The 19,377-nt window shown below is 37.4% G+C and overlaps 1 pseudogene; it reads left to right on the top strand.

The window, feature by feature from the left end:
• Positions 1-19,377, top strand: part of LOC121314004 — a 44,760-nt pseudogene that overhangs the window by 13,008 nt on the left and 12,375 nt on the right.

Here is a 19,377-nt window from a genome sequence, read left to right as displayed (position 1 = left end):
GGTGATGCTGTCGGAGGTGCAGAGGATATAATTAAAAAACATGTACATTTTCTGGTATTATGTTTATTTTTCTAGTGAAAGTACAGCACAGAGTGGATTACTAAAATCCTTGTTCATAATTCTACAATTTCTTTGTTTCAATATGGGAGTTATGATTTTAGTTTTTTTTTTCGCAGAATTTTAGCGTTGTATATCCTTTTCCTGACTCGTTGTTTTTATTGAAAAGTCGTCAGGTGTACCTGCTTTATTGTAATGGGAGGGGTGCAAGGACTCCCCATTTTCTTCAGTTCCACCATCTCCTTTTTGTTTCTATTTACCCTTTGGTGTACTCATTTAATTATTGATATTTTGTAGTGACACTCCAGCAGTGCTGATCTTGTAAACAATTTCAATGGATGGAATGTGTGATTGACCAATCAGAGAGCAGCATCTCTGTTTGGTGTTTTATAAGTTTAAATAAATGTGCCATTGAGCCTAACAGCATATTGATCTTGAGAAACGTACATCATAGTTTATGTGCTATGTCAAACTCATGATCTATATTACAGATGTTGTTATCTTCCATTCTGCCTGGTCCTATTGGGCTAGTGGTAAATAACTTTTAGTCTACATTCTTTTATCTTTGGAAACTTCTAGAACCACCCCCTTAAGTACTGATGAGTAGTTTTTTCCCCCGATAAATAATGCTTGATTTATAGGTTTCAGTGAAATGGGTGATCATGTCATCAACGTTTTTCCCAAAAGTGGTCATATTGCTGTAAATCATCTTTTGGCAATATCCTTCCTTGTTGACTTTGAAAATAGTTCAAAACTAATATTTTAAAAGATATTATTCTGTCTGGGTGCGTAACACCATTTAATTTACTTTTACAGTTCCGTTGTCATACTGTGATAGTATCTAAGACCTAAATATTTTCATTGACCCTTTGTTAAAGATTTTTTTAGACATTTTGTCTGTGCATGTGCCGTATCCAAATAAGCATTCCAGAATACACAGGCAGGACAACCCTGAAGAATAACTACTGCTGCCATTAATCTTTGGTTTCTAGGCAATATATATATTTTACAATTCAGTTAGCAGCTCCAGCCCTTCAGCTTATAGAAGGGTTAAGTAGAAACAGGTTAGTTTTTTATCTTATTTGTATGCGAACAGAGGCCTTTAGGGGTTTCTCTGAGCTGAAAAGGCACACAACTTTTTGGATTTACAAAAGGAAATGATGATCTATGATAAATTTCCAGATGTGCTCTGCAAATGTATTGGGTTACAGTTTGTAAGAGCTGTTTGTTCTACCTGTGTCTTCTAAGAGGAAGTTGTCCATAGTAAACACATTAACTTCATGCTCACAGCAGGAGGCATTGTCAGCACTCAGTACTATTTTTCAAACTCCTTCCTCTGTCTGTCTTGACGGCCTGCAGTTTGGTTCCTCCACCGGTCTTTCTAATCTCCCTTCTGTCCCATTCACATGCAAAAATCTTCGTTCTGCTTCGCCCGAGCCCAGAATCACTGAGTCTCTAATTCAAGGGTAGGCGGAAAAAGAAATCATGGCTGGCCCCTTCTCAGCTCCACCATTCCCCATCTTCAGGATTAGCCCTATCTGAATAGAGACCAGCAAAATATCAGGAAAAAAAGTACCTAATCATCCATCTTTCTGTCCCAAGAGGCAGTTCCATTTCCAGTCTCAAAGCCCTTATTCCCTACGATCAATTCTAGCTTCATTATATTACGGTTTCTGACACTATTAAATCCATCAACACAGCAGGCCACGGTGCCTGGCTCACAAAAGCAGATATTTCAGATGCTTTTAAAGTCATGCTCAATCTTCCCTCCCTCCGCCACCTGTTCAGGATCTGTGGGGAAGACAAATACTATTTTGCCATCCAACTTACCTTTGGGTGACCCAGCAGCCCCAAAATATTTGACACCTTGTCCGAAGCCCTCTACTGGATCCATCTTAACACATACCAAGTGCCTTTTCTTCTCCATCACCTTGACAACTTTCTGATTATATCCCCTCCTTCAGAACCCCCTGCTCAAGCAATCTCCAATTTGTGTTTTCTTCAGTAGGTGTCCCACTCTGAAGATAAAACCATCAGCCCAGCAACCTGACTAGAATTCCTCGAAATCACCCTGGACACCATCAAATTCAACGTCAGCTCACTAACAATTTCCAAGTATCAAAATCAATCTCTAAACACAACTTGTTATCTCTCATCGACCACTTCAATTTCACAATTCTTTCGGACACATAATGAGGAGAGAGGACTCCCTGGAAAAAAACCATTATGCTTGGAATGATGGAAAGAAAATGATAAAGAGGAAGACCAAGATCAAGGTGGTTGGATGCTGTCAAGAACGATACGAACATGAGTTTCCAAGACCTAAAGAATGCCATCAATGACCGAGACCAATGGAGGAACTTTATACATCGGATCACCAAGAGTCGGATACGACTGAATGAATAAAACACACACACACATGTGCTCAGAACAGGATATCCCCCACCCCCTTTAACAAAAACAGGTCTTCAGCAGTCAACTCCTACATCCGATCATTGCCATCCGATATCACCGCAGCACACCCGTCTATAGCTAGCATGCCTGGAGTGGGGGGGTGCCCTCTCCACCAGGACCACCAGAGGTTTTCCCCTAATAGAAGGGTTTTTTCATCTCCACCGAGTGGATGGCCATCACATAGCTTGTTCCAATAACCATCTATTTTTTGTTATTTTTTTTGTTTCTTCTTGTTTGTCTCTTCTTTATGTTATACATAGGCAAGCGGTCTTTGTTTGTCTTCACAGGTGCAGGTTCAGCAAGGAGCCAGTGGTCCACCTCTCCCTTGTTCTAGAAGTGAAATATTAACTCTAATTGGGTTCGGGGGGGTGTGAGCCAGGGCTTCGCCCCTTCCTAATTTCATCTGCCTATCATTATTGACTCCCTATTTAAACCCATGTGTTTTGCTTTTTTCCTCCTCCTCCATCCTCCTCCTCACTTTTTTCATATGCTCCATGTCTATGTCAGTCCTCTCTGGGGGGATGCGGAGCCTCACTTCCTCGACCTGGAGTTCTAGTAACTCCACAGGTTCTTCATGTGGTCAGAGGGAACCACCGGCCACGCTATTCTTTCGCAGCTCTTGCGCTATATCATGCATCAAGAAAGAAGGCTCTGTCTTACATCCTCCTTTATCCTCCTGGGATGTGGCCCTCATAATCTCAGTGCTCAAGTCCCATAACTAACAATTATTTGTGTTATTTCAGATTCTCTTTTCTTCCTTACATCAAGGCTTCGTATAAGCCGTTCCGTCCTCGAACCTGGTCGGTAACTGGGACCCAGTTGCAAGGCATCGCCTATAACGACTCTCCGAGAAGTCAGAGGACTCTATTAGTCAGAGGTGTTTTCAGGAGCCCAGAGGTGTATTGACATACTTCAAAAAAATACTACTGCAATCCATAACAAAGAACTAAAAGGGAAATCAAATTAAGCAATATTTTTTTCAAAATGGTAAATGTTTGTATTTAAAAAAAGAAAAACATATGAGTTCTGAAATGCCTGTTATGTGGGGTTTGCCTCTTAAAAAACATTTTATGTGTTGTGGGCCACAGTCCTTTCCTGTTAGTGATTTTTAAATCTGTATTTTAAAACAACCCATACAACTAATATTTTGTAACATTTCACATATACTTCTATAGTGCTGGTTTTGCTTAGATTATTATTTGTCAGGTTTAACATGTTTTTCTCATCACAGCAGCTGCATCTAAAAATTCTGAAGTCAGGGGACACGATGGTGTAAGTTCAGCAACTGTGGCCATTATGAGTAAGCAAATGAATAAATATATCCAAAATCTCAGTTTTACAGCCCCTAGTGGCCATTTTAACCACCTCACGTCAGTGATCCAGCTTTAGATGCAAAGGCTGAACAATTTCCTGATATCGTTAAATAATGATCTCAGCACAAACAACAATAAAGAGTGATAGATAACACTCATAATAGGATATTAAACAAGAAAATGTAGATTAGATCAAATATTCTTTTAAATACAGGTAATTATGAAGTCAGGTGACCAATACTTGCCCTAAGCACTGGGTGGTCTAGGAGGCTTCAACTTGGGCTCTGTTTCATTGAGATGCTGGGTGAAGACAGGTACAGGCACAGAGCTAAGACTGTTTAGTCACAGTGCTGATGCTGGAGCATAACTGTGTACACTAGAATGGGGAGATGCTTTTCATTTCACACTTCTGTGATTATAACATGATAACCAACTTCACAATATGCGTCCTGTCACACATTTGGAATTTATGTTAAAAGGTGTACTTTTTTTAAAATACCATTATAATACACATTAGCTTTCATAAAAATAAAGAGGAATTACTCAATAGAACTGTAATTCCCTTCAAAGGAAAATTACACTTCTTTATTTCTTATAGTTCTTCAATAACAGACTCCTCGTGTTTCTACAGAGATACAAACTAATCTTGATTTGGAGCAGTAAGTATTGCAAATAGACTCTACACACCAATGTGGATCGCTCAGTTAAACCACAGGGTTCAGTCCCAAAATAATAATGGCGTAATAATAACACACAACACACAACACACACACGATCACTTAGCCAAACAGTGAGTGCTCTTTGTGTAGGTGATGCTATACAACAATTGTGAAACAGTGGTGCATTGTAGTCCGGGTTCGGTGCTGGCCTTTAGTGACAGCTCCTGGCTAGTGTTAGCTTTATAACAATGACAAACAATGACAGCTGAACAACAAACAAACAAAACGCGAAACATTCAGTTATTTTATATCTGTACTCCTTTTACAGGTCAGTCCATAATCATAACAAAGGAACAGATCACTCTGCCACATCCCCTGATAAACCTTTAGTTCCGCCCCCTTTTGTAGCAAGTGCAATCACGCCTTCTCCGATCCATGACTGACACATCGCCTACCGCAGTAAGGCGCTGAGTATTGTGGCTTCGTCCCCTTTTTGGATGGCCGACTTCCGACTGACCCTGGAATGAACTGTCAAACCATCCAGTCCGGGACTCACTGTTCCTCTTATACCGTGCCCTAATAAGTTGGGAGAGAGATTGTTGACTCAGATTCATTCGCTCTCTGTCACAGTGCTGAACAAAAACAAAAGTTTCTTTCTAATGATCACCAGGCAGCATTGCTGATGTCCGACTGCAAGTTTCAACACAAGTGACAGGGCATCAGAGAACATCAAATATCCAGTTGGAAGTGCCTTTCATTTTCTTTTCTCTTTTCAAATATGTAATTCATCTGTGCAGCATAGACTTCCCTATCATATAGTGAGCTGTCATTTACTACTACAACTGCCTAATGTGTCATTAGAAAAATCATTATGTACATTGTCGGCACCAGGTTTAAAGATGACACTAATAGCATTTTAAATACACTTTTTACACTTCAGTATTTTCCATTAGAGTAATCACACCTCATAGCAAACTGGTGCAGAACTGAAAATGCAGTACTATAAAAATTTGCTTACATGCTGAATACTGTATTAGACAGAAAACTGCATTCCATCTGATCTACACATGAATGCAAATACCATACACCAGCTTTGAGTGAAAGGGTTAAAACTGTATGCTTAGCAAAAGGTCACAAGTTACCTTCATTGTGTATCAGGCACCGTATCTATTCACTAGTGTTGGATAAGGTCAAGTAAAGCACTTTTTAATACAGGCCTGCAAATGGGAATATAAAGTTCCATGTAAAGGAGTGCCATAGGAAATAACACATAAAATACTGGATTTCTATTCCCACCATTAAAATAATTGACCTTTAGTCACCCATTTTTTACGGTTTTAGGGAAACTTACACACCAATCCTTTTATAAAAATAAATGTTTGGCAACTGAAAGCTTTGTTCTGATGTTGGCATAAGGACAGTTCATCATGAACCTTTCCCGTTTCCTCTCCCTTCAGAGCTCAGTGAAAGGAGACCATTCACTCAATTCTCTAGGTACTTTCATACAGAAAAAACAATCAAATGCATAATACCACATCATCACAAGCACTGGATTCCTGAGTAAACCAAAAGATTGGGGAGCTTACTGCTCTCTGAACTTCGACTGGTGCTATTGCAAATGAATGTGCGTGACAAATATAGTACAACATTTCTCTATTAAAAAGTTAAAAAGTTAAAATTACCTCTAAACTGATAATCAGGCATTGTCATTTGCAGTAAAATCATGTCTGTGTGTATATATATACACATATATATATATATATATATATATATATATATATATATATATATATATATATACAGCTCTGGAAAAAATTAAGAGACCACTGCAAAAATCTTTTATTCTATAAACTACTGACAACATTTCTCCCAAATTCCAAATAAAAATATTGTCATTTAGAGCATTTATTTGCAGAAAACGACAACTGGTCAAAATAACAAAAAAGATGCAGTGTTGTCAGACCTCGAATAATGCAAAGAAAATAAGTTTTTTTTTTATTCCAATTACTTTTGAGGTACTACTAGCACTGTTTTGCCTTCCAGCTGGTCCTATTGCAAGACGATAGTGATGACCACAGGAGTGGTTTTTATACTTTTCCGTGTTAAATAAGATTTGGTTCAAGTGATCCCCTAATCAGTATCTCATTCAGTAGAATGAGGTGTGCCTGTGTTGGAATTCCATAGACAATGGAATGGAATAGCTGCCATACATGTAGACATGCTGATTTAAGAAAAAATTGCAGTGGTCTCTTAATTTTTTCCAGAGCTGTATATATATATATATATATATATATATATATATATATATATATATATATATATATATATATATAATTCAGAAGAAATTATTTGGGTCTGTAAATCATGTGATATCCAAATAGGTTTATACACTCCAACACCAACGAGAAAATTCACACCTATCAAATGTGCTGAGTGTTAGTGTTTCCCAAACATGCCTGTAAGTGATACTTGAACATCAAGTAACCCAAGTGCTAATTTTCAGTGCACACTTCAATTCATAGTCCTGGCTGGTCTTAATAATATATTCCTAAAATGCTAGCCTTTTACAAACTCAAATTTAGTTCATATAAATCTGGCAAACACTTGGAAAACAATCAACCAAAAAAATGTAATTCACATATAGTATATTGTATACGATCCAGACACACTGTTTACAGGGTGAGCAATCACACCTGCCTTTCACAGCAGGTGCCAATTAGGATTTGTATGGGGACAGTTACTAAAGTTTACGTCAGAACAGCATGGTCAAATTGCCATTGACTTGTTTTTTATTTGCATTGTAAGCCAAAATCAATTTATTTGAATTAAATTGAGACTTGCATTATACTCGTATTTTAATATGCTCTAAACTCATTTTACTTGGAAGTTGTTGTGATTTTTTTTTTTAATAGGAAAGGGTTAAAAAATAAAACATTCCATTGAAAATACATTTAAGAAGCAATGTCCAGTTAGCAGACTATGTAATTTGCTAAAATTACTTCAGTGTTTGTATTGGATGATGAGATGCCAGAGATCGTGGCCATAGGCCTAAGAGCAGTTGACAGACATGCCCTCTGGATCTGTGAGATGTGGTGTGCGGCAGTTGTGAAGACAAACAGATAACTTTAATACAAGAAGAGGCTGACCCATGGATCGAGGGGTGGGTGTTTTTTTTTTTTTTTTTTTTTTAAAGAAGAAATCCTCTCGTGATAAAGCAGGGTTAACCTTGTTGGTGGGGGCTTCATAAATCTTGCTCTTGACAGGAAGTTCCTGGCGATGCAGGTTGGAGGGTGTACAAAAGAATCAAAAGAGCCAGGATGTGAAGTCTCTGTACTGTACATGTGAGGATTGCCCCGGGGACTGTATAATAATATTAGCAATAGCCAAGATTGAAAGGCATGGCTTAAGTTCACTTTGTTTGCGTTCTGCTGTCTTAAATAATGGCTTTTGTGAATTTCACCATGCCAGTAACCTCAGCTTTCATAATGGGATCATTTTGCTCCATTTATTTCACAGTAGTGGATTTTACTTTGTTTTTTAACTTTATAAATAATGTATCTCAAGCATCATTATGGCATACATAATGGATGACATCTGCTATTACATGGGGTTCATTTGTTGAGGAGACAACATTTTCTTTGTTGATGAGTTCAGGGAGCAGTATAATTTGTTTTTAAATGAAAATGCGTAAAATCCTTGGACTGTGGTCACCAGTACACATGACAAAGCCACAGCATAACTGGATGTGAAAGTCCCAAACAGTAGGCCTCCACAAACCAGAGTCCTGTGCGGGCCAGATTTTTATGACCCACTTTTCGACCCAAACCTGCAACAGCACCATTGTCTTACCCACGACTCAAGTTGACCCACTTTAATAAGACTTACAACCCGACCAGAACCCGCAAGTGTTTGTCCTTTACCTACTGTTTGCATTGACTGACTCTCTCGCACTCTCACATTCTCCACAGATTGAGTTTGTACAACAGACTATACAGTGTGATAGCTTTCTCTAGTGGTCTAGATATATTTTCACATTTTAACATATTAATTATCTCTACTTACTTTACTATAAAATACCTGTCTGTTCATGCCACCATTTGAAAGGGAGCTACACCTGTGCTTTCGCAGAGAGTTTTGTGGCTGTCGTTTACAAAAACACAATGACAGGTTTTACAAGCAAGGAGTCCAGTCACATGTTCATTATTTTCATTGGCTATGATTCCAAAATAATTCCACACTATTATCCACTACATGATATAAACCCGGAGCTATATTTTGTTTCACTTTGTCCACATACATTTTTTATATCACTAAGCAGACGTGATAAAAGGATCTTGCAACGTATCAAACAAGCGGCAAAACAAACCCTAATCGCCTTGTGCTTTAGAGCAGGAAATAGCAGCACATTTACCTTCTAATAGGTTACTTGGGAAAAGGTTACTTCTCAAGGGCAATAACATTTTTTTTTTTTTTTTATGTGGGATATAATCAATTAAATGATTCTGGCAAGGGAGTGGAGACAGCATGAAGTATTGTGAAGACAGAAAATGGTTTGTCCAGTGGCCTTTGGTCAGTCTGATGTTTAGCTTGGCTCTATATATGTTGGCTCTATGTAATGTTAGAAATACCAAACATTTTTACACCACATTGTTAATTTGAGTGACAGGGCATCTAGTCACTCAGCAAATTACAAATCAATGCCACATTGAACCTGTTGCATACATGTACCAACATGTAACTGTAAATTCAGGATCTGCATAGGCTAGATTATCCAAAATATATTAGTAACCTGACAACTGGTGTTTGCATCTAAAGAGACACTGGCTAACCTAGCCTATTTTACTTATAATTTTTATTTTTATATAGCACCTTTCATAGTGGCCCACCACCACAAAGCACTTTACAAGCTACAAGACTAGGGTGTGTGAACTATACATCAGCTGCAGAGTCACTTACAAGAACGTCTCACCCAAAAGACGGAGCACAAGGAGGATAAGTGACTTGCTTGAGGAACTACAACTGAACTTTGCTTGAGGAAACTTCCGGTGAAAAAAATACTTTGAAAATGTTTCAGGTGCTTTTCATCTTGAGACTTGCCTTGGGACTCACCCAAACGTATTTATTTGTTATTATTCATTCATTTTAATAATGTAACTCTATTACATATAGGGTCTGGTAACGCAGTCATCTGGCCAGTTGCTGTTTCCAGGACCAGCACTTTGGTTTATATGATAACATCATTATTTGTTTGCATTTTTTTCTTTCAGAAAATCCCACTCAAAGGCAATACAGAATTTACAGCAGCCATATTGAAAAGTTCCAGAATACCAATCTTACGTTTGGAGGTTTGAGTTGAATCCCAAATATATCACAGTCAGACGGCAGCGATAGCTGATGCAAGACTGTGCAATCATGTACACATTAGTTAGTATTGCGTGACTTGCGTTATATGTACAATATGTATTTGATGTTCTTCATTTACGCACAGTAATAATATTAAACAAGTCCACTTCATGAACTCCTAAAACAGTAGCCTATCTGCATATCCCAGCTTGCTTTGTTTGGTCACTGAGAAACATGTTAAAAAAATAAAAAAATAAATCAGAACTTTTAACTAGAATGTGTTTTTACTTTTACCTCTTGCCTTAGTAAGGCAATAACATTTCTGCAAATCATTTTACAACACTGCTGTTTACATAATAGGTTTATGTGATTTTAAAATATATATATATATATATATATTAAGTATGATTTTTTTTTCAAAGGATAAATAATTTTTCTTTTTATAAATTATTTGTTTCACTGCTCTAGAAATATATGTGGACAGCTTTTTCAGCCTTCATATATTTCATGTGTATAAATGTGGTGCCTCTTTGAATGTTTGCTTGTTTTTAAAGTGGTGTTTATTCATTGTTTTTTTCATGATATCCCACAGGTTTACAATTTAATAAGGTCAGGTGACTGGGAAGGCCATGGTAGCAATATTTCTTGAGTAGATTCAAAATGTGTCTAATACACTTTGACACCGGTATATTAGCAGCGTGTACAAAACTCCTTCAACAGTACTTGACCTATGGACCATTTGTAATTCACTTCCAAATGACTGGCAAAATACATTATTAATTTAAACTTGTATACAGCTCACTGTGTATATCAACATACTTTCCAAAGTAAAGGTTAAAGGCTGCTGAACTGTTAGTATTGTCTTAGACGAGTCTTATAAAATGGGAGTAGACAGAGTCATTTATCAGTTGTGCATGAGCATGTAGAGGGATTAAGTCAATACTGCCATCCACTGTAGAACTGCTGCACACCCTAAGCACAGTCCAGCCTTCTGTGACTGAAGCTTTGTCAGGCCTATTAGCCTTGTGTCGACTGCACGAGAGAAGATGAAAAATAAATCTCTCTCTTTGGTTTCAGAAAATCTGATTTACTTAATGGTTTGTTTCCATTTCAATGCTACTTGATCTCATCTGAGTTATTATTCACAGTTTCTCAGGGTTTTGCTGTGTCAGGCAAGGAAGAAAGACATCTTAACTTAGCAGCATTAACTTAGTTTAAAGTATTTTACAAACATACTGCTCCTTGCTTGTTGTGTATAGCTGATATAAACAATCACAATAACGCATACCTACCACCACGTCTTTAGCGTAATTGAATATATATATATATATATATATATATATATATATATATATATATATATATATATATATATATATATATTTTCAAACTTAAACAACAACAGCAGTCTGTATAGCTATATCTACCACACTATCTGAAAATGCAAAATCTAAAACTTTGTTGCTAATTATTAAAATAGCAAGTTTTCAGTTTAGCAATTACTTTTCTTTGTGTATTTATGATTATTATTGAACAAATATTACCTAAAGGAGGGGGCTACATTAGGCGGGGGTCCAGAGGAAGCTCGTGTTTTTTTCTGCAGATAAAAACTTAAAAATCTGTTTATTATGGAAGCATTCTCTGTTATTAATTCCTATATTTTTTATAAATCATACAAAAACAACATTACCAACACAGGACATGCAAAGCTAAGCAGTCTGCCCCCGTGGCGGTCAGACCCAGTGCCAAATAAAGCCTTATGTTTAACATTATATATAAGTTCACAACACACAGGAGATTATATAGTCAGGTCTCACTGATCCCACAGCCTTGATATATCAATCTCAGATTCTTAACACAGATATCAGTCACACAGTTTGATATATTGTGCAATATTCTCAGTAGAGATGAAGAATTGTGTTTTATAAAATAAAATCTACTTACCCCTGCAATGATTGTTTTTATAAACTTCCAAATTGAAGCATTTGTGTTCATTCATGCCAGCTGACCTCTCCCATTATGTAAGTAATGTAATTTTTCAAAATGTTTTTTTTTTTTTTATTGTTTACTGTTGGCTGTACAAATAAGCAATTAGTGTATTAGTTTTGTTACTATTGCCTTGTAATGCATGTTTTACTTATCAATACTAACTATTCTGCAGTAACACAGGGCAGAGGGATCGCAAAGTAATTTGTATTGGTAGAAGGGGGTCGCAGTACCTTGAAGTTTGAGAACGCAGTGCTTGTTGGTTTAAAGAGGTCTCCTATGACATCATGTTTTTTTTTCAGATGAGACTCAAGTTCATTAGACTACTGTGGCAAAGTGCCCCGCCCTGTGCTATTTATTTGTGTTTTATGTTGTATGTAGTTTGTTAATTTTGGTGTATAGTCATTGGTACACAGGATATTAGTGGGTCTGTGTAACACAAGTGGGTTTAAAATGTATATTTGTATTTAGGCACGAGGATTGCACAGCACTTCACGTGCAGGTAAAATGTAATAATATGTGAGCAAGGGGAATTCACTAGATTAATTCACGTGCAGTTGTACCGAGACTCCAGTTGAATGATTGATTAGCAATCGAGTCTCGGTACAGCTGCATAAAAGCAGCATGTTTTCACTCACCCAGGGTTGTGAGCAACCAAGCGCTCAGCTTCACCAAACAACACGTCTCTGTTTGTCCTGTTTTGTTTTGCTCCCTGTTTCTGGTCTGACATCATCCACTACAGCTGTCTTTGTGACAGATACAAATACATTTTATATTAGAGTAAGAAATAATTCTATCAAATGGAAGTTTTGGAAATTATTTTTCTGAAACAAAAAGAAAACAATTAAGGTTGCATAAATATCAATAATCACATTGTCTAAGGCCTATTTTTTATTTTGTTTTTTTTTTTCTTTAAGAAAAACAGACAAAACATGGGGAAGCTTTACACTTTAGTTAATATTTAATGGATTGTCAACAAGTAGAGTTAAAATACTTTTTTTGAGTGTCACTGGCTTTTTGGTGTTTTTGTGTTTTCTCATTTTTACCACGCATCTCCTAGTTCAGGCCCTGGTACAGTCCTGCCTCGACTATTGCAACTCCCTCCTGGCTGGCCTTTCTGCCTCTGCTACCCGTCCACTCCAGCTCATCCAAAACTCTGCTGCTCACCTTGTCTTTTCTCCTCCTTGTTTCTCGCACAATACACCGCTGCTCTGCTTCTTGCATTGGCTCCCTATCGCTGCTCGCATCCAATTCAAAACTCTTGTACTCGCTTATCGCTGTCTTGACCTTTCTGCTCCCTCCGATCTCCAGATCATCATTTTCCCCTACACTCCCTCTCACCCTCTCCACTCTTCCAACTCCGGCAGATTAGCTGTACCCCCCCATCCCCCCTCTGCTCCCCTGCTTCCAGAGCCCGCTCCTTCTCCACCTTTGCCCCTCAGTGGTGGAATGACCTACTCACGGATATCAGGACTGCTCAGTCCCTAACCACCTTCTGGCACCTCTTCAAGACACACCTGTTCAGGAAGCAGCTGTAAACCTCAACTCTCGACTATACTGGACTATATGGCACCCTATTGTACCAATTCTTGCATCAGCTTGTACTTGCACTGCACTGCTCCATACATTGCTACATTCGACTACTGCTCCTGTCTATAACTGTATCTTGTATTTGATTTTACTCTTATAGGTAACTGTACTCATGTTTTTTGTATTTGTCAGTCAATATGTTAAAATTGTCTGTAGTCCAAAATAGCTCAAAATGATGCAGTGGAGTCTGCCATTTTAGCCTTTTTTACTTTGTTCGAAAAGGTTTCACTGGAATTCATTCTCATCTTTAAGAGCTTTCCATCTGAGTATCAGCTGCCAAACTCTGCGGTGTCCTGTGGAGTAAGAGGGCGAGGACATGGTTTGCGATGGAGCTTAGCAGTGTATATACTTCCTACCAATGACACAGAACATCCATCATCTGTAAGATCAGCTGACAGAAATGAACACGGAACTATAAAATCAAACAATAGAGGGATTATCTCTAGCGTGTTTTACTGTTATCGGTACTGACTGTTCCTTCATTTGTTTCTGACAACTGGAAAACAACAAAGTCTTATTCACTTCAAGGTGTTTATTTTAACAAGTTTACACTTTAAAAGAAGTGGCTTTTAAAAAGTACAATAGAAGAAAACAAATACCACAGTGAGAAGATGAAACTGGTGTTTTTGTATTTTAAGCAGTGTTAGCATTCCCTTCTAAAACTCAACCAGCATTTGTCACTGTGTATTATGATCCACCACTGCCTAGATTGTGATTCCCAGAGTCCTTTGCAGCATTTGTTTTATCCTTCTCATACACTTGTGTAAGTAAAAGTTTGTACAAGCAAGAAAAAAAGACGGGGTATTTGTAACAATTCATAAAATTCTCGATGATCCAGACATATGTTTCTGACCCTAAATGAATTTTTTTTCTTTTCTCAGACTACAGATTCTTTTTTTTTCCGGGTCAGTTTCTAGAGCATTTACACAAGTTTTACCTAAGGATTTTAATGACTCTGTGTTTAAGGGGCTAATAGGTTTGCTGTGCGTGTTTGCAATGGGGTAGAGAAGAGTTCAGTTTGTGTTACTGTAGCATGAGGCAACAAACAAACAGGTCTGTACAAGAAATCACTACAGCTTTAACAAAAGTATACAAATTACACCTGTAAATCCACATGGTGTTGTGAGTTTTTTGTGTATTTTTAAATTTATTTTACATTTGAAGTTCTGTCATAAACATACTGATTTTCATTTTGAAATACTTTTTCTTGTGGATGAAATATGTTACATAAGGCAGATTATAAAGTATTAATAATATACAGTAGCATATTAAAAATATATTCAACAGCTTCCTTTAAGAAAAAAAAAACTTTAGATTGTTGTCAATTCTCAGGAGAAATTGATCAATACATATTAATGGCGAACACTTAAGTTTTCTAAAATTTACTTTAAGCATTTTTACTCTTAACAGTGTCATCCAGGCCAGCGATGGACCTAAACAAGGGCATAAAAATACACAGGCTTCTGAATCGGTTAATCTATGATGGTCTACAACCATTTCCAAAGTACTCAGAAATACTAACGTGTCTTGTTGATTTGGGTTAAACAATCCTACTTTCTTAACAAGGGACTGTATTTCGTTTTGGGACAACGGTATAAATCTGGTAGAAGTGGTAATTTGGTAGCAGAACTACAGCTCATTAGAAAGGAAAATGTTGTGATTCTGAATCAGTTTTGCTGCCTGCATTGTCTTCCCAGTACAAGGGAAGTGCTCCTACTGCAGCAATTTTCCCTATGTACATCGTGTCTTTTTCTTTTAACTGCCGAACCACATTTTATCGTTAGGCCTGCTTCTTGCCTTGCCTGCCTTTACGTTTAAACATATCTCTGTTAAACAATCATACATGCTTTTGTAACTCTTTTTTAAGAGTCTTAAATTGCCTCTGCAATTCAGAATTATGTCTGTCTTACACTGTCCTGCTACTTCGTCCTTTCCTCTTTTAAATTGTTTAAGCTTATCTTGACATATCTGACAACTTTCCTTCAAACCACATATCACGAGAGCCAACTTTTGCTCCTTATTTTACTTTCTGAAAACTGCAGCACAGTCTTGAAACAAAACTATACTGCAATTTGAAACCTACAGGGCTCTATCAGTGGAGAAACATTCACTGTGCATAGTGCGCATTTGATAGAGCCCTTAAATACAGGTTTATAAGGGTTTATATACAGAACAAAGTCCAAATCTTTGTAGAACAGAACCAGCTTCAGCTGGCTGGACTATGGTTCATACCTGTGATCAAAATCAGCATTTTAATTAGCAAAGCAACTCATACATAAACATGGGTTCTCGGCCCAAGGTTATAACTGCTCTTTGGATCATAAAAGAACCAATTTCTTATCTTCTTTCTTTGAGACAAGCAGGTACCACTTGCTTGGTGCCAGAGCACAGGGACTGAGCCTCAATGATTATTCTTTCCTGCCATATAGAGAGTTTGTAGAATTGTCACAATTTAATACAATCTTATAAACAAGTGCTTCATTTAGGACTACAGACATAAATAGAGGATGGAAGTAACAATCCAGTTGTAAGGAGTCATTTCATAACCTCGTAATGGTCGTCCTACAGTTTTAATTTGAATGGTACAGCATTGAGTACAGTGGCCTGATCCCTCATAATTGCTGGCAGGTACATCTTGACATTCATTTGCTGTCCACTTGGCCAGTTGTCAGATAAACTGGTTTCTTCATAGATAGGATGGTGGGATTTCTACACAGTTGTAGTCAAGCTGAAATTAGGCGTATATGTGTAGTTCCCTTCATAGCACAGAAAAGAGATTTACTTTGCCAAAATGCAGTGAAATGTGTGGTCCGGAACTGGAAAAATAATAGGATTGTGCAGAAGAAGCCAAGATCTGGGAGGCCTGTGAATGTGAAGAAAAATCCCAAGATTAATGCTACACATATCACAAAGGAGATGAAAATATGAGGCAGTGCTGATTTATCTGCACATCTGCGATCTAATGGTTTCAGTGGCGAGTTATTGTATGTCACAAGCATTTGTTTTAAGCAACTTAAAAACACAAAACAGGACATGATTCTCTCTTGAAGTAAAATGTTATTATGCGATGGTGAAATAACATTTGTATTCTTAAAGAAGGTCTGTTCGACAAGAAAAAACATACACCCTGTTTTTGGGTGACTTATGTTCATCAGTTATTTATCGCTCACATTTCAAGCTTCATCCCTTTGGTAAATTATTTCTTTTGACAGTGGTATCACATGATAGTTCGATAAACCATCTCCATACCTCTTCCCTTTTCAGTTTTATGCTCCCCAGTTCCTCTCCTGGATACCTGTCTTTCTTCAACAACCCAAACAAACAGATCCACTGGTATGCCCAACCCCGCCAGACAAACACTTCAAAAACCAAAGTAAGAGAGACAGGGAAGCGTAACAAATTAGACACTTGCCATGTCAGTGTGTTAGAAACATATGGCTCTATTCAAGTATAATCTTCTTAAAAATGTTCCTGTTACTATGTTAAATGACGAGCCAGTGACGCTGTCTTTATATCATGCTCAATGGGCGCTTATTGCCATTTTAATTTGGACTTTTTGTCTACAGTTTTCCTATGTTCAACAGAAGTGAATATAATGTGGGTTGCTCACCAGGTGCATCACAGTAAAGAATATTATAATTTAACCACTGCCCTGTCATTAACGCAGCAGTATACATCATGGGTAAGTGTTTGGTGAGAAAAAGCATGCATATTCTGTACATGTGTACCTACAAACATAGGTATTAACACTTTGGCTATAGTTGGGTCAGAATATATTTAGATAGATGTATTTAGCTCCACTTTAAGTTTGATAATGAATTCCAGCTGAAAGTTTTAGATCTATGTTATCCCATTATTCCTTTTCTGCTTTCTGCAGTATCCTCGGTCACATTTATGTCAGGAAAATAAAATAAAAATTATTTCTGTTAACTATCTTTAAAATATGTATGACATTATTAATTTCCCAGACAATAAGGCTGCAATATAAATATTGCAACATAGGGGAGTTTCCTATTGGAAGTGACTCTGCAGCTGCAGTTGTGATGCATAGTTCACCCCCTAGCCTCTGTAAGTCACTTTGCATAAAAGCGTCTGCTAAATAACTAACAATTATTATAATTATGTATTTATTTATTTGTTAAGCTGTTCTACCTACCAATGGCATTGACAGAGCCTCCATCTGTGTTTGCTGTTCATATACAGTTCAACCAGCTCTACCAATTCTGGATTCGCACTGAGGTATTATTTTGGTGTATGTTTATCAGTTTTAAGATTTTCTTTTTTATGTATGTCTTTTTTTTAATAAAACACATGAAAATTGCAATCTTTATATCAAATTTCACCACAGTTATCCACCAAATAAAACATTCTACTGTGAATTAAAGTCTCATCATGTCTCCCAAATGTAACCTGGAAGCTTACCGGTAATATCTTTCAAAACAAAACCACACCAATGCAGTGTATGGCTTCTTGCCCTGATGGAGAAAGAAGACTTAGCCCTACCTTTTTTTTTTTATAGCAATTACTTCACCGATACTATCTTCAAAAAATACTCAACTATTGACAAGCATTATGAAGCATGGGGAATATCAATATAACCTTGGCTTGCTGTTAAAAGCACAGTCATTATTTTTTAGTAAGGGAGCTATACTGCAAATTGAAACAATCAGTATAGTGAACCCAAGGGAATGTGTTCTTCTGTTCTGACTGTGTCTGGGGCTTCTTAGAAAGCCGACTCCCTCAGCTGTGCTTATGCAGTGAAATGCTTTTATGTTTGTAGGCATTGAGTCAAAACCTGCATTTAATAAAAAATAATGAGACTTTACAAAAAATTGCACACAGAAGCACAATGTCACACATATATATTATATATATATATATATATATATATATAATATATATATATCTATATATATATATATATATATAAGCCTGGACAGAGGTTCAGACGTCAGTTTCAGTCCTGTGTGTTTCATAGTTATAAAGTGGTTCTTTAAACATTGTTTTCTCCCAGTTCAGTTACAATACAAATAAAAATAAAAAATAAAAAACTGAAATATCTTGCTTGCATAAGTATTCAACCCCTGTGCTGTGGAAGCTCCCAGTTTGCACCGATGAAAGAAATTGCCCTAACGAGGACACAATTACCTTACAATTGGCTTCCACCTGTGAACCATTAAAGTTGCTGTCACATTTTTTAAATAAAAACTCAACTGTTGAAGGATCATTGGTAAGGCTGTGAATCTGAAGGAAAATGAAGACCAAAGAGCATTCTACAGAAGTTAGAGATAAAGTAATACAAATGCATAGATTAGGGAAAGGGTACAAAATAATATCCAAGTGTTTGGATATCCCAGTGAGCACTGTTGGATCAATAATCAGTAAGCGAAAGCTGCATCACACCACCCAGGCACTGCCAAGAAAATACCATCCCTCAAAACTCAGCACTCAAACAAAAAGGAGACTTGTGAGAGAAGCCACAGAGAGGCCAACAATCATTTTGAAGGAGCTACAGAGGTCAGTGGCTGGGAGTGGAGTAATGGTGCACCAGTCAACCATATCAATAGCTCTGCATAACATTGGCCTGTATGGGAGGGTGGCAAGAAAGAAGCCATTACTCAAAAAGTGCCATCTGAAAGCACGTCTGGAGTTTACCAGAAAGCATGAGAGTGACCCAGCTGCGATGTGGGAAAAGGTTTTGTGGTCAGATGAGACCAAGATAGAGCTTTTTGGCCAAAACTCAAAGCGCTATGTGTGGCACAAACCTAACACTGCCTATGCCTCAAGACACACCATCCCTACAGTGAAGTATGATGGTGGCAGCATCATGCTGTGGGGATGCTTCTCATCAGCAGGGACTGGGCATCTTGTTACAATTGAAGGAAGAATGGATGGAGCAAAATACAGGAAAATACTGCAAGAGAATCTGCTTCAGTCCGTTAAAAAACTGAAGCTTGGGAGGAAATTCACCTTTC

The sequence above is a fragment of the Polyodon spathula genome, chromosome 4, assembly GCF_017654505.1.
Source record: "Polyodon spathula isolate WHYD16114869_AA chromosome 4, ASM1765450v1, whole genome shotgun sequence".
NCBI lineage: Eukaryota > Metazoa > Chordata > Actinopteri > Acipenseriformes > Polyodontidae > Polyodon > Polyodon spathula.
Note: the sequence above shows the minus strand (reverse complement) of the source record. Positions and strands in the feature narration are given on the sequence as shown.